The sequence below is a fragment of the Adiantum capillus-veneris genome, chromosome 22 (genome assembly GCF_014529385.1).
Source record: "Adiantum capillus-veneris isolate H3 chromosome 22, ASM1452938v2, whole genome shotgun sequence".
NCBI classification, from domain to species: domain Eukaryota; kingdom Viridiplantae; phylum Streptophyta; class Polypodiopsida; order Polypodiales; family Pteridaceae; genus Adiantum; species Adiantum capillus-veneris.
The window spans coordinates 88,007,488-88,021,479 of NC_140952.1; the positions used below are offsets into that span (position 1 = coordinate 88,007,488).

Here is a 13,992-nt window from a genome sequence, read left to right on the forward strand (position 1 = left end):
ATTTTTTTTCCTGACATGAGTTAGGGCAAGTACGGGATAGGGTAGAGAAGAAGAAGAAGAAGAAGAAGAAGAGAATTTAAACGTCGTAGGAAACTATCCCAAGTGACCTTAAAGAACTATCCGACGAGGAGAGTTGAATTCAAGACCTGGAAATTTACATAAGTTTTAGTTTAATTATCAAATTTTGACCAAAAATGAGCTTCTTCTATTGTTTTTTTAATCTTGTTGCAATGGCGCCGCTCCTGCAAATCTAAGTCCTGCGCGCGCGCGTTGTTGCACCCCTCTTCCTCCCTCGCAAGCCTCAGCTGCCACATCTTCCTCCCTCGCCCTCTCCCTCAGCTACGCGCACACTCTGCTGATCTACCCGGCTCTACCGGCCAAGCGGCTGCAAACAGTTTATATAAGGTTGAGAGAGAGAGAGAGAGAGAGAGAGAGAGAGAGAGAGAGAGAGAGAGAGAGAGGAGATGAGATGAGATGAAATGAAATGTCATGTAGAATGTCTTCTAAAGGCCAAAATGACCCGAGACACCAAATTGATACAATCCTAGTGGATTGACAGATGATGAAATGAAATGTAATGTAATGTGTAGAGAGAGAGAAAGAGAAGAAGAAGAAGACGAGAATTTTTATGTCGTAGGAAACTATCCTAGTGGATTGAGAGATGATGAAATGAATTGTAATGTAATGTAGAGAGAGATGAAATGTTATGTTGAATGTCTTCCAAAGGCCAAAATGACCTGTGACACCAAATTGATACAATCCTAGTGGAGTTAATACAATGTTTGGGTTTAAAATAAAATAAAGTAAAATGAAAGCTAAAAGAACATGAGTGTTCGAGGATGTCGGACTTTAGGCTCTATCCGAGGATGTATTGTGCCAGTCTTTGAAGAGCATCGTTAATGGCCGTCTCTGTGAATAGTTGTATTGAACGACTCTCATGTTGTGCTAGAATAGTCTTGATCCTATGTATCCTATGACGGAGCTCCATCAATGTCATGGTGGTCTTCGTAGACGTAAGTGTCTAGCTCTCCCAAGCCCAATGGCTCTATTAGTCAGTATATCTTTGGTATGGGTGGATTTGGAGAGAGAGAGAGAGAGAGAGAGAGAGAGAGAGAGAGAGAGAGAGAGAGAGAGAGAGAGAGAGAAATCTTTAGTACACCCAAGGTCGATTGAGTCAAAAAGTTAAAATCCTAAAAACCAAGAAGGATTCTTCGACTCATGAAAACTTTGAGTCAAACCTAATTGGGTCTCCTCGCTCTAGGCAAAGCCTTTTCCCCCTACGGTCCCTGCGATGGGAAAATCCTTTGCCTCTCCTGCGGTTGGCATTGGCACCCTTTGCATCATCTATTAGGACGTGCATCCTCTGTCTTGTCTTTGTTGCTAGCAATGGTCCAAGGCTTCCCATCTACAACCACCTTGCCCGTTGTGGGCGCTAGTTGTTGGCTATGCATGCCGCCATTGTGCCCACAGCCTGTTTCCATGCTTGATGGCTTGCCTCAATGCTAGATTACGTTAGCATATTGCACTTGCTCTTGACCTGCCATGCCACTCTCATTCCACATAACCAATTGACGTGCCCTTCATTATCACACCATATCTAATTGCCCCTTGCTCCGAATGACAGTGCCACCACTTGCCTACTAGATGTAAGTGGCAAAGATGAGGGATGACTACGCTTTGAAGCATATGTGACTTATTATTGTGCTCAATACCTAGATAGGAGTACTTGCATAAAAAGACTTATTTATAAGAAACGTATCATGGTTTATTCAATAATTGATAGTAGACATAAGATCTATCATTTAAGGTTGATGCAGCAAATGCTCTCAAGTGCAATGTTTCTGTTTATAAAGTTTAATCTTTCAATGGGTTGTTTGGTAATGTGGTTTGATTTGATAAGTGAAGTTTTTTATGGTTGTTTATGAACATGCCATTATTTGTGTCACAAACTGGTGACGTGGCTACCCTATACACACACATTGCTCTGCGGAATGTTGACGTGGCAGCTGTACAGTCTCTCAGAAATCCCGCCGTAGAATGCGCTGACAGCCAGTGTATGGACGTTGTATGGATTTCTGCGCGTTTCATGGAGGCAGCAGCGGCAGATTTTGGACCTGCTTTTTTCTACGGAAATTAGCAAGGGAGAGAGAGAATTTTATTTAATTGCTTTATTTTTTTACCAAGCCTTGTGAGAGGAGATTTAATTGCTTTTTATGGGCAGCTTTTGGGACTCTTGCTTTTGGAATCTCTTGTAACTCTTTATAAGTGTGGCTTGGGCTCCCACTTCTCAGAGCATCTCGACGCAGAGTCAGAGAGTGGGACCCAGCCACTCCGTGTACTTTGTGCAACAGATTAATACAAAAAGAAATACCGAAAGGGGCGCAAGTCTTTGGGGCCAACATCTCTAAGCACGGAACTCCGCCGGGCCAGTGTCGAATCAATTGTGAACTGTGAACTTTTGAAGTGAATTCTTGTGGTGTCGCGGTAGAATCTTGACTTGGAGTGTCCAAGTCTATTACAGTGGTATCAAAGCGCGGCTGATTTCTCTGCTATCGGGACATCAGATCCTTTTTACGCGGCACTTGTGGATTCAGACAGAGATCAATCGACTCCCTCTGCATATGGAGATGCGGGAAGAGATCATGAAGAAGATTCTCGCGAGGAGTACGGCCCGTCCCGGCCTACTTCGACGGAGCTTGAAGAGATGAAGTGTCAACGATTGATCGTCGATGCAGGAAAGATGATGTTAAATTTTGCGAAGGACCCAAAATTTGCAAAATTTATGACCCAGACCTCCTTCGACGAGGTGTATGCACAGTGGCAGCAAACCATAGAACCACCCCCCAAATCGGTACTCAAGAAATCTCCTACTCCATGGATGTTTACTGAGCAAGAATTAGAAGAGGTGCTTGATGCATGGATTTCTCAGCTTTTTGACGCGCATAACAAAACTGAAAAGCACAACAAAAAGCAGAAGAAAGGAACTGACTTCCCGGGTTATTTGGGTCGTTAATCTACTTTTGCCTCGGCAAGAAAGCAAAGAAGCATGTGCGGTTTGAAGGATTATCTAGTTCTTCTTCTCCTTCTTCTTCTGACAGTTCTTCTAGCTCTTCTGACTCGAGCGAATATGATAGAAAATGCAAAAAGTGAAGCAAAAAGCAACGCTTTGGAAAGGGCAAGAAAAAGGCAAAGAAGTCTAAATCTCGCCGAGTTTTGAACAGTTCTACAAAGGACTCGTCTTCGGATAGAAGTTCGGACTCCGATGACCGTAGATTTTATGCAAGGAAGGAGATTTTTTAGAAAGCCAATCACTTTGACTTTTTGGAAGATAAAAGCAAGAAAGTTTGAGAGTTCAAAGAAGGTGGACAATCAATTAAATTTGATACGTTTTCTGGTTTTCGAGATGCTTCGAAGGCTTTGGCCTTCATACAACAGTTTGACATAGTTTTCTTTGGAGGGTGTTACTTAATAGCACTCCAAGATTCGAAGGGCTACCTCTTACTTCAAGGGAAATGCTCAAACTTGGTGGTCCACGCTTCTATTGAACAAGCAAGCGCCAGTTAAATGGCTGAAATTTAAAAGGCTTTTTATTTCTTTCCGGTTGACTCGGGAGTACGAACGTGACATACGAACTGCTTGGAACCATCTTCGGATGACAAGAGAGATTCATTGGATGCATATTGTGAGAGATTCTGGAGCTCTTTGCTATCGGCCTCTTCATTTAAGAAGATCTCATTCAAAGAACAGATTGAGCGGTTTACCTTGGGACTTTCTACAGAGATCCGAGATCACTGCTTAGAGCAAAAGTCAGATTCCATTCACGAATTGATGAGTAATGCGAAACGGGGTTTTGCTATTCACTCAGGCAGTTTGATCTAGCCCACAGATGAAATCATGACGTAGAGGAACGAACAGACTTCGAACAATGAAAGTAGAAAGAAGAAGAGCAACCCCAAAAAGAAAGAAAAGGATGCACGACCCAAGCTTACTCTTCGGGAGAGAGCTCTCTACATCAAAGAGGGGAAGTGCTTCGGATGCGGGAAACTGGGCATATCTCCGCGAAGTGCCCTAAAAAGGCACCGAAAGAACATAACAACAAGAACTCTCCACACTTATGTCGATTGCTTTTTAGAGGGCCTGCTAGGCGAGTTACCACCCGCTCGTCCTGAGGATCATACCATTGATCTGATACCTCGAAGCATACCACCGAACCGGCCACCTTAACGTGTGAGCCGAGCCCAGAATAAAGAAATTATGAACCAAGTGAAAGACCTCTTGGAGAAGGGTCTTGTCCAGCCTAGTACTTCACTGTACTGCTCTCCAGTGTTGTTGGTTTTGAAGATTGAAGAAAGACGGATCTTGGAGACTATGCATCGATTATAGAGCTCTCAACAAAATCACCATCAAGAACAGACTTCCGATTCCTAGGATTGATGATATTCTTGATCGACTACAGGGATCCTCGTGTATTAGCAGGATTGACTCGAAGAGCGGATATCATTAGATCCGAATCGCATCGGGAGATGTCTACAAGACAGCTTTTCGGATGACTTTTGGGTTATTTGAATTTTTTTGGTGATGTCTTTTTGCCTAACCAATGCTCCTGCAACATTTAACGGGATGATGGACAAGATTTTTTGAGAGTACAAACTATTTGTTGGCACTTTCTTTGACGACATCATTGTTTTCTCCAAGGATGAGCAGAACATAGAGAATATCTGCTACAAGTCTTTCAGGCATTACGAGATCACAAGTTGGTGATAAGTGCGAAGAAAAGTCAATTTTTCCTACCCAAGATACATTTTTTGGGACACATTGTCTCAGTAGCAGGAGTGTAGATGGACCCGGCCAAGATAGAGACTATCCGTGATTGGCCCGATTTTGAAGAATGTCCATGAAGTTAGAAGCTTCTTGGGCTTGTGTTCATATTACAGGCGGTTCATTAGAAAGTTTAGAGAGGTGGCTTCCCCTTTGCATATCTTGACACAGAAAGAAGTCCCTTTCTCGTGGGGACCCACAGAGGTGACTGCCTTTCAGACATTGAAAGAGAAATTGACTTCAGGACTAATTTTGACTTTGTCGGATTTGCAGAAGTTATTCGAAGTATATTGTGATATGCTTGTGGTCGTAGTCTGGGTGCGGTCTTAATGCAAGAATGCCATGTCATTGCCTACGAAAGCCGATTGTTTTCAAGGCCGGAATTGACAACATAGATTTATGAGAAAGAGCTTTCGGCGGTTATCCATGCTCTTACTCAGTGGCGACATTACCTACTCGGAGCGGATTTTACTGTCTTTAAAGACCATCAGAGTTTACGCTACTTCTTGTCACTGAAGCAGCTATCAAAAAAGCAGATGCGGTGGGCGAACATCTTGTCACAGTTTTACTTCTTGATTGTCCATGTGCAGGGACAAAAGAATTTGGTGGCGGATGCTTTGTCCCAGAAGTCGTTGGTTCTGGCTATTTCCGCGATACATCATAGGAGCTTCGAGGATATGGTCGATCAGTATGTCACAGAAACAAATTTTGCAGATATTTTCACTCGGCAATGGGGAGATAGTACCGGGATATTCCATTCTGGATGGCTACTTGTTGAGGAAAACCATGTTGTGCGTTACACAGCCATTGAGAAAGGTTATGACTGAATGCCATTGTCCACCTTTTACGGGTCATCGCGGCATTGCTACCACCTTGAAAGGTGTGGAGAGATACTTATTTGGCGGAGACTCAAGAAGGACGTGGACGATTTTGTATGCAGTTGCTTGGTATGCCAGAAGGTCAAGTTTGACAGGCATAAAGTATAGGATTGTTACAGCCTTTACCTATATCCACCCGCCCTCGGGAAAGTATTGCAATGGATCTCATTTTTAATCTCCCGAGAACACAGAGTGGTCACGATGGTATCTGAACTGTTATTAAGAGATTTAGCAAGCAAGCTCATTTCATTCCAGTGAAGAAAACAGTCAAGCCGGATTACTTAGCGAGACTGTATGTGGCCCAGATCTTCAGATTACACAGCATGCCTGAGACGATTGTCTCCGACAGGGACCCCAGATTCACGAGTTTGTTTTGGAAGGCTATTTGGGAGCACATTGGTACGCGGTTGCAGTTCTCGTCATCGTTCCACCCGCAGACTGACCGGCAATTAGACATTGCCAATTCAGTGGTACTAGATTTATTGAAGTCTTACATCTTAGATGAGAAGACTCGATGGGGAAAGTATTTACCTTTGGTTGAATTTGCCTACAATAATACGATACACTCTTCGACGGGGAAGGCACCATTTGAGATTATTGAAGGTGTGCGAAGGTTCCACCCTTCCTAAGCACGAAAGATAATATTTTTGAAGCCGATGAGTACACGCGTGACTTGGACACGGCTTTTGCCAAGGTCGAGAGGCTTTGCAAAAATCTCAAGAAAGGCAGAGAAAGGTAGCACATCACCATCATCGTGATTTGAAATTGAAGGAGAATGATTGGGTGCTCTTACGTTTTGAGAAGGCACGCCTGAGAAAGAAAAAGGGGAAAAGAGGTTTTTTCCAAAGGTTATTATGCGATACTGCGGACCTTTTCAGATTTTTGAAAAGATAAATGATGTCTCCTTTAGACTGAAGCTGTCCGATACTTGGAGGGATTCACAATGCTTTTCATGTGAGTCTCTTGAAGTCTTTTAAAGGCGATGTGCCCGAAGATGGGGAGCCTGATGAGCAACCCAAAGCTAGAACAGATACTGGCACATAAAGACAGAAAGATTAAGGGTAAAGTGATAAGGCGGTTCTTGGTTAAATTCAAGAACTATCCTGCATTGGATGCGAAGTGGATGGAGGAGGAGGACCTAGCAGATTGGGTGGAATCTGGTGCAGCGGGTATGCACAAGAGGGGAGTTGCTTCACTCCTTTGTCAACAGATGCCTCGATTTTTTATATTAAAGTCATTGATGTCTCTTTGAGTTTCAGGGATACTGTGGGCTGACAAATTCTGCTATATGACTGTATGAACTGGAATTCCCGATAATATGATATTGATTAGTTCTTGACTTGTTTAAGTGCAGGAACTGATAGACGAAACGACTGCAGCATTTTGGTCTGAACGGTCTCATAGACATGGTTGCAATAAGGATTAGTCAATCGGGCATCTCTGAGGTCCCGATTGGATCTAGATGCGATTGCTAAATACGTTGCCGATAAATCATTGTCTGAGATCCGAATGAATTTGTGAATGTGATTTGTCAAGTGATGTCCTGTGATGTGACTCCCGATTGGTACATGTGCGAGATGTGTGTTCCTAGTGCGTCAGTACTAACAATTAGTGTCTGCTAACACAGTTTATGGCCTTTGTCTGTTTTGTAGGCGTAATCGAGGGCGATTACAATACTTTCAAGAGGGGGGTATGTCAGAAACTGGTGACGTGGCTGCCCAGTACACACACACACACCCGTCTGTGGCTAAAATGCTCAGGCAGCAGTGATGTCGCAGCAATGTATGGACCCTCCGCAAATTGCGGTGCAAAAAGCGATGGCAAGCAGCGTACGGCTGGGCTGACGTGGCAACTGTTTTATTCTACGCAAATGCTGAATTCTACGCAAAGGCTTTGACCTACTTTATTCTACGCAAATTGCAAGAGAAAGAGAGAGGGCTTTATGTGAATTGCTTTATTTTACTTAATAAGGCTTGAGAGTGGAATTGCTTTATTTTTGAAAGCTTTTGGGGCTGTGCTTTTGGCATCCCTTGTGAACTCTTTATAAGTGTGGCTTGGGCTCTCACTTCTCAGAGCATTTGGACGCAGAGTCTGAGAGTGAGACCCAACCACTTCTGTGTACTTTGTGCAACAGATTAATACAAAAAGAAATACCGGAAGGGGCGCCAGTCTTTGGGGCCAATATCTCTAGGCACGGAACTCCGCCGGGCCGTGTCGACTCAACTGTGAACTGAACTGTTTTGAAGTGAATTCTTGTCGTGTCGCGTTAGAATCTTGACTTGGGAGTGTCCAAGTTTGTTACATATCCAGTCGAATACTTCACTAGACTGCTCTCCGATGTTGTTGGTTTTAAAGAAAGATGGATCTTGGAGAATGTGCATTGATTATATAGCTCTCAATAAAATCACCATCAAGAACAGGTTTTCGATTCCAAGGATCGATGATATTCTTGATATACTACAGGGATCCTCATGTTTCAACATGATCGATTTGAAAAGCGAATATAATCAGAGCCGAATCGCGTTAGGAGATGTCTACAAGAGAGCTTTTCGAACGAGCTTCGGTTTATATGAATTTTTGGTGATGCCTTTTGGCCTTACCAATGCTCCAACGACTTTTAACCGAATGATGGATAGGATTTTCAGAGAGTACAGATCTTTTGTTGGCACTTTCTTTGATGACATTATAGTCTTTTCCAAGGATGAGTCAGAACATAGACAACATCTGCTACAGGTCTTTCAAGCATTGCGAGATCACAAGTTGGTGATCAATGCCAAGAAGAGTGAATTTTTCTTAGCAAAGATACACTTTCTGGGACACATCATCTCAGCAGCAGGAGTACTGATGGAACCGGTCACAGATTGAGACTATACGTGATTGGCTCGATTTGAAGAATGTCCATGAAGTTAGAAGCTTCTTGGGCTTATGTTCTTATTACCGGCTGTTCATTAGAAAATTTGCAGAGGTTGCTTTCCCTTTGCATATCTTGACACAAAAAGGAGTCTCTTTCTCGTGGGGACCCACAGAGGTGACTGCCTTTCAGACTTTGAAAGAGAAATTGACTATGGGACCAATTTTGACTTTGCTGGATTTGCAAAAGTCATTCGAAGTTTATTGTGATGCTTGTGGTCGTAGTCTGGGTGTGGTCTTAATGCAAGAAGGCCATGTCATTGCCTATGAGAGCCGATTGTTTTCAAGGCCGGAATTGACAACACAGATTTATGAGAAAGAGCTTTTGGCGGTTATCCACGCTCTTACTCAGTGGCGACATTACCTACTCGGAGCTGTCTTCACAGACCATCAGAGTTTACGCTGCTTCTTGTCACAGAAGCAGCTATCGGAAAAGCAGATGCGGTGGGCTAACATATTGTCACAGTTTCACTTTCAGATTGTCCATGTGCAAGGACAAAAGAACTTGGTGGCAGATGCTTTGTCCCTGAAGCTGTTAGTCTTGGCTATTTCCGCGATTCATCATAGAAGCTTCCAGGACATGGTCGATCAGTAGGCCATAGATCCAGATTTTTTAGATGTATTCAGTCAAATACAGAATGGGGAGGTAGTAGCAGGATATTCCATTCGGGATGGCTACTTGATGAAGAAAACGATGTTGTGCGTCACATAGTCGTTGAGGGAAAAGGTTATGACTGAATGCCTGTCACAAACGGGACCGCATAACAATATAAAATATACTCGGATAAATAGAATTTATCAAATAATACTGAAGCTAGAGGATATAGAGAGAAATAAATAGAGAGAGAGAGTGAGAAGATTGACACAACACTGGGGACCAGAAGATGGGCTGGTCCCCCTCCTTAAAGAGAATTCTTTATTAGGGAGAATCTTTTTACAAGCACAAGAACCGGAGAAAACCCCTCCGTTCTAAATCTCTGACCCGATGGTCGTTCCTTCCCGTAAGGGAAATCCGAGAGACGAGCTCTCAATCCTTTTTCCGTCTGTACTCGGAGTTGAGACTCCGCAGACAATTTCCGAATTCCGTTCCCGGAATTCCCAAGCGTAGGCCGAAGCCTTCTCGCTTCTCCTTCGCGATGAAGTACCTGCAAACACACACGCAGACACGCGACAACAATTCGTATGGCGAATCCACAATAGATACCTGTCGCTCTTGCCGGGAAAAGCGACTTCCGTGCTTCGTAGTCTCGCGATCTCTTGCGTTATCTAGCGGCAGAGTCTTCTCTTGCTGACGTTGGTAACTCCTTTTCAGTGAGGGCATGTGGTGCTTTTATAGCTCCTTGACCACGGCACGAATGGCTGCTCGCGTAGAGATCGCGGCCGTTTTTTTTTTTTTTTCAAATTTTTTTTTTCTGTTCTACCCGAAATAGGGAGAGAGAATTCGCTGGCTGGTTTTGTTGTTTTATTTTTAAGTGGCTGCCCACTTATTAAGTGGACGGCTGGCATATTTTAAAATTGGTCTGAACCTGCCCAAAAACTTAATAAAACCTTATAAGTTTAAAACAATGCTTTTCACAACACTTTCCAGGCGTCCCTGGATGCAACTACATGCACAAATGCAATGCAGACATAGATTCCTCGCGGGTCCCAGAAAACTCGTTAAAATATTCCGCTTTTTAAGAAAAGCTTCTCAGAACCCATCTTTATTCTTGTGCTTGCGTCTTTACGCGTATTCCTCTTTTCCAGTTCGGATGATCTTTCGACTATGGATATTCCCTTTCTAATGCACCCGTCACCCACCTTGTGACGCATCAGGAATACCCATCACCTAGTTCTTTCCTACCGAACTTACGGTACAATCCCCTTCACGATGCTCTATGTCACCCATCCTATGACGCATAAGAGATGTCCATTCCCAGATGGTCGGATACTTCTTTCCGATGCTCCCTGTCACCCATCCGATGTGACGCATCAGAAGTACCCGTTCCTGGTGGCCTTACATATATTCTCGTTCTCAGTGCTCCCGTCATTACTTTCAATGACGCACTAGGAATACTCTGTACTCGGATGTCTCCAGTGAGAAAAACCCTCTCACTTAAAATTCCAATAATTCATTTAGAATTATTTGTCCTGGTGTTCGAAGCGAGAAAAACCCTCTCACTTATAAATCCAATAATTCATTTAGAATTATTTTTATGTCAGATAAAGCCAATTTAGCAACATCCCTCTCACTTATAAACAGTTGTCCTCAACTGTAGAGGTCCAACTGAACTGCCGGGGAGAAGCCGGAAAAATTCCAAATCTTGCTCAATGGTGAGTTGAGCTGGTCCTTTCTCAGTACAGAACTTAAAAAGTAAATTAAACAAAAATTTCATAATTCAATACTTACCTTACCAGTTCATGTCCATGTCCTTCCTCTAGTACTTCGAGGATATCCTTCACTATTCATCAAACTTACGAGCCATGTAAGAACTCGTCATTCGCGTCTTTCCGAGAATCTGTTAACTCAATTCCAACTTCTCAATCCCAAGAAGAATAATCCTCCTAAAAATCAATTTAGGACTGTCCTTGCGCATAACCTTGCGCTATTAGTCCTGAGGATATTAAACCTCTTTTGTCCTCCCGCATAGGGCATGTCGAGAGCATTAAGCTCAGGTGAATCTTCCTATGGCGCACAAAGTGTGCCATCTTACCAAAGTAAGTTCTTATTCCGAAGCCTTTGCTTTGGGTAGGCCAATTGTTCTGATCCAAAGTTTCCTTATCTGAGACTTTGTTAACTTGATTCCATCTTCTCAAATTCGATAAGAATAATCTTCCTAGAAAATAATCTAGGTATCTATCCTTGTGCATAATCCTGCGCTGTTAGTCTAGCGGGTATTAAACCTCTTGTGTCCTCCCACATAGGGAATGCCCAAATCATAGAGCATTAAGCTCGATGTCTTTCTTTCACAATTTGTGATCACCTTAAAGAAGGTTCTTGTTCCGGGCCGTCGCTCAACGTAGGTGGACGGTTCCAATCAGAAGATTCCTTGTGCACGGCGGCACTTCCTTCCAATCTTTTCCTCCTGCGAGTTATTACCACTAGCAGTGTTTTCCGGACGCCCATTAGAGTCTCTTCTTTACAGAATCATAAAAAATGATTCACCTTGCGAGCATCAATGACGCCTTGCAAAATCTCAGGCAGATAGGATTCTAGCCATAGCATTTTCTGAATGTACGTTCAAACCCGGTTCACAATAGAGCGAACCCTCTTTGATTCTTACCATTTTGAAATGGTTGGCAAACTATATTCTTACGACTATAATAGTTCGAATTTATTCCAGCAGCGTGTAAATGCTACTTGACCTGCTCATGGAGAAACATATACCGCAACCAAAAGTTGCTACTGTAATGGTAAAAGCACATAGCGTACTCAATGATCAACGACCATCAGAAAACCTCCTCTCCGTAGAGAAACTCAAATTCCTTGTACCGAACACATCTCAAATAGAGATTCTCGTGTCGGAATATCCTTCCGTGCAAAAAGGCGCTCAAGAGAGTATAACAAACTCTCATCCAGTTCCTTGGCATAGGTCTGCATCTTCGTGTGTTATCCATGTACTCAAAGGTGTACATAATTCTTAAGCTGTGTTAGAGTTTCGGTGAACCTGGGAAATTTCCTTCCCTTCGTAAGATCCTTAGAGCGAAGACGCTCAACCTGACAATCCCTTGGCTCGATCTTAGAGCAAAAGCCGCTCATCAAATAAACTAGGATTTCAATCCTTGGATTTCTCGAGCATAGGCCGTAGTCGTCACTTTTTCCTTCCCTCGTAAAGAGTGTTCATTCACTTGTGCGAAAAGCACTACCATGTCTTCCCTGACCGGGTAGAGGGTGTGGGCTTAAAGAGTATTCAAGCTTAATGAAAGCTTTTCTCTGCTGAAAAGCTTAGAATGGTTCCTTCATAATTTTCCTACCCACAATAGCAGATAATCTATTCGAGAATTACCGGATACCAGATCAATAGTTGACCTTCCGGCTAGTTCAGCAAACCAATTCATCTTAGAAAACAATGTTTCAAATTGATCCTACTCTCATAAACACTCGAGAGTGAGTAGTCCTGGTCAGACATAACCATACCTCGTGCAAAAGAGCAAACAAGCACCATGCACTTTATGATTTCCTCAAAGATGTAACTTTGATCAAAGACTTGCCCTCTCACTTAGAGTTTGAGGGTCTTCTATTCAAGAATTCAAGAGTCAGATTGAATTCCTTTACTCCAAACTTTCTGTGTTCAATGGTTCTCGTCCCACTATGGGGATTGTATTCTATGTACATCAAGGTGTACACTTTCAGCTTTTATTGCTGACTCCACCATCTGCTGCAAAGTATCTTGCAGATGGATTTACAAAATTCGGGCAAAAGTCCTTCGTTACATTTGTTCATCTTTCCTTCCTCGAAGAGGATCAAGAATGGAGCTACCTTGGCAAGAGTGAACCACTACTTGCTTTGACTCGCTCGTGTTCCTATTCGGCAAACCAATCCCAATCTTCTTGAATGCCTTCCTCAAAGCGTAGAGGAAAAAAAAATTTGTCCGAAATTTCAGCCTTGAATTGAATCCAAGTCTTGTTGTAAGTGCCTTGCAAAGCTTTGGTATACCACCAAGTACTTGCAATCCCCCTTGAGGTGTTTGGTCACATGCCTCACCTTTGACGCTTTTCAGAAATTGCCGCTTGCAAAGGCAACTTCAAACTGTCAAATGAAAGCATTAGCTTTTGGGACATCTTCCCATCGGTCAAAAGTATCAAACTTGACTGGAGTGTTCTGAGGTCTAAAGACCTTCTTCATATCCTTCCCGGAATGACGGGATTTCTTGGCTATGGTTATGGATTGATGTTCATGGATATTTTCTGGATTCTGAAGGATCTCGAGCATTCCGCTCCTTGGATTCTCTAGGTTCTTGAGCATCATGCTCTTGTTGCCTTCTCAGAGAATCCCAAGTCTTCTGTCGACTTCTTGCAGAGAGAAAAAAATTCCAACTCTGCGAGCTTTTTCCTGCAGGACTCAGGTTTCCGCCTGCTTACTTCTCTCTTGGCTTGTCATGGCTTCTTCCCGTATCTTCCCAGAGTCATCCTCCTTTACAGAGAAAGAGAGGAGACCATACCACTGTCACAAACGGAGCGCATACCAATATAAAATATACTTGGATAAATAGAATTTATCAAATAATACTGAAGCCAGAGGATATAGAGAGAAATAAATAGAGAGAGAGAGAGAGAGTCAGAAGATCGACACATTACTATGGACCAGAAGATGGGCTGGTCCCCCCCCTTAAAGAGAATTGTTTATTAGGGAGAATCTTTTTACAAGCACAAGAACCGGAGAAAACCTCTCCGTTCTAAATCTCTG

At 43.0% G+C, this 13,992-nt stretch overlaps 1 protein-coding gene across 1 annotated transcript in view; it reads left to right on the forward strand.

Moving 5' to 3' along the window:
* The first annotated feature begins 270 nt into the window (after window positions 1–270).
* LOC147429747 (dolichol-phosphate mannose synthase subunit 3-like) overlaps window positions 271–13,992 on the forward strand; it is a 65,357-nt gene continuing 51,635 nt past the window's right edge. The window contains exon 1 of the mRNA XM_086495294.1: window positions 271–405. The gene's annotated coding sequence lies outside the window, so the exon portion shown is untranslated. The remainder of the gene's footprint in view (window positions 406–13,992) is intronic.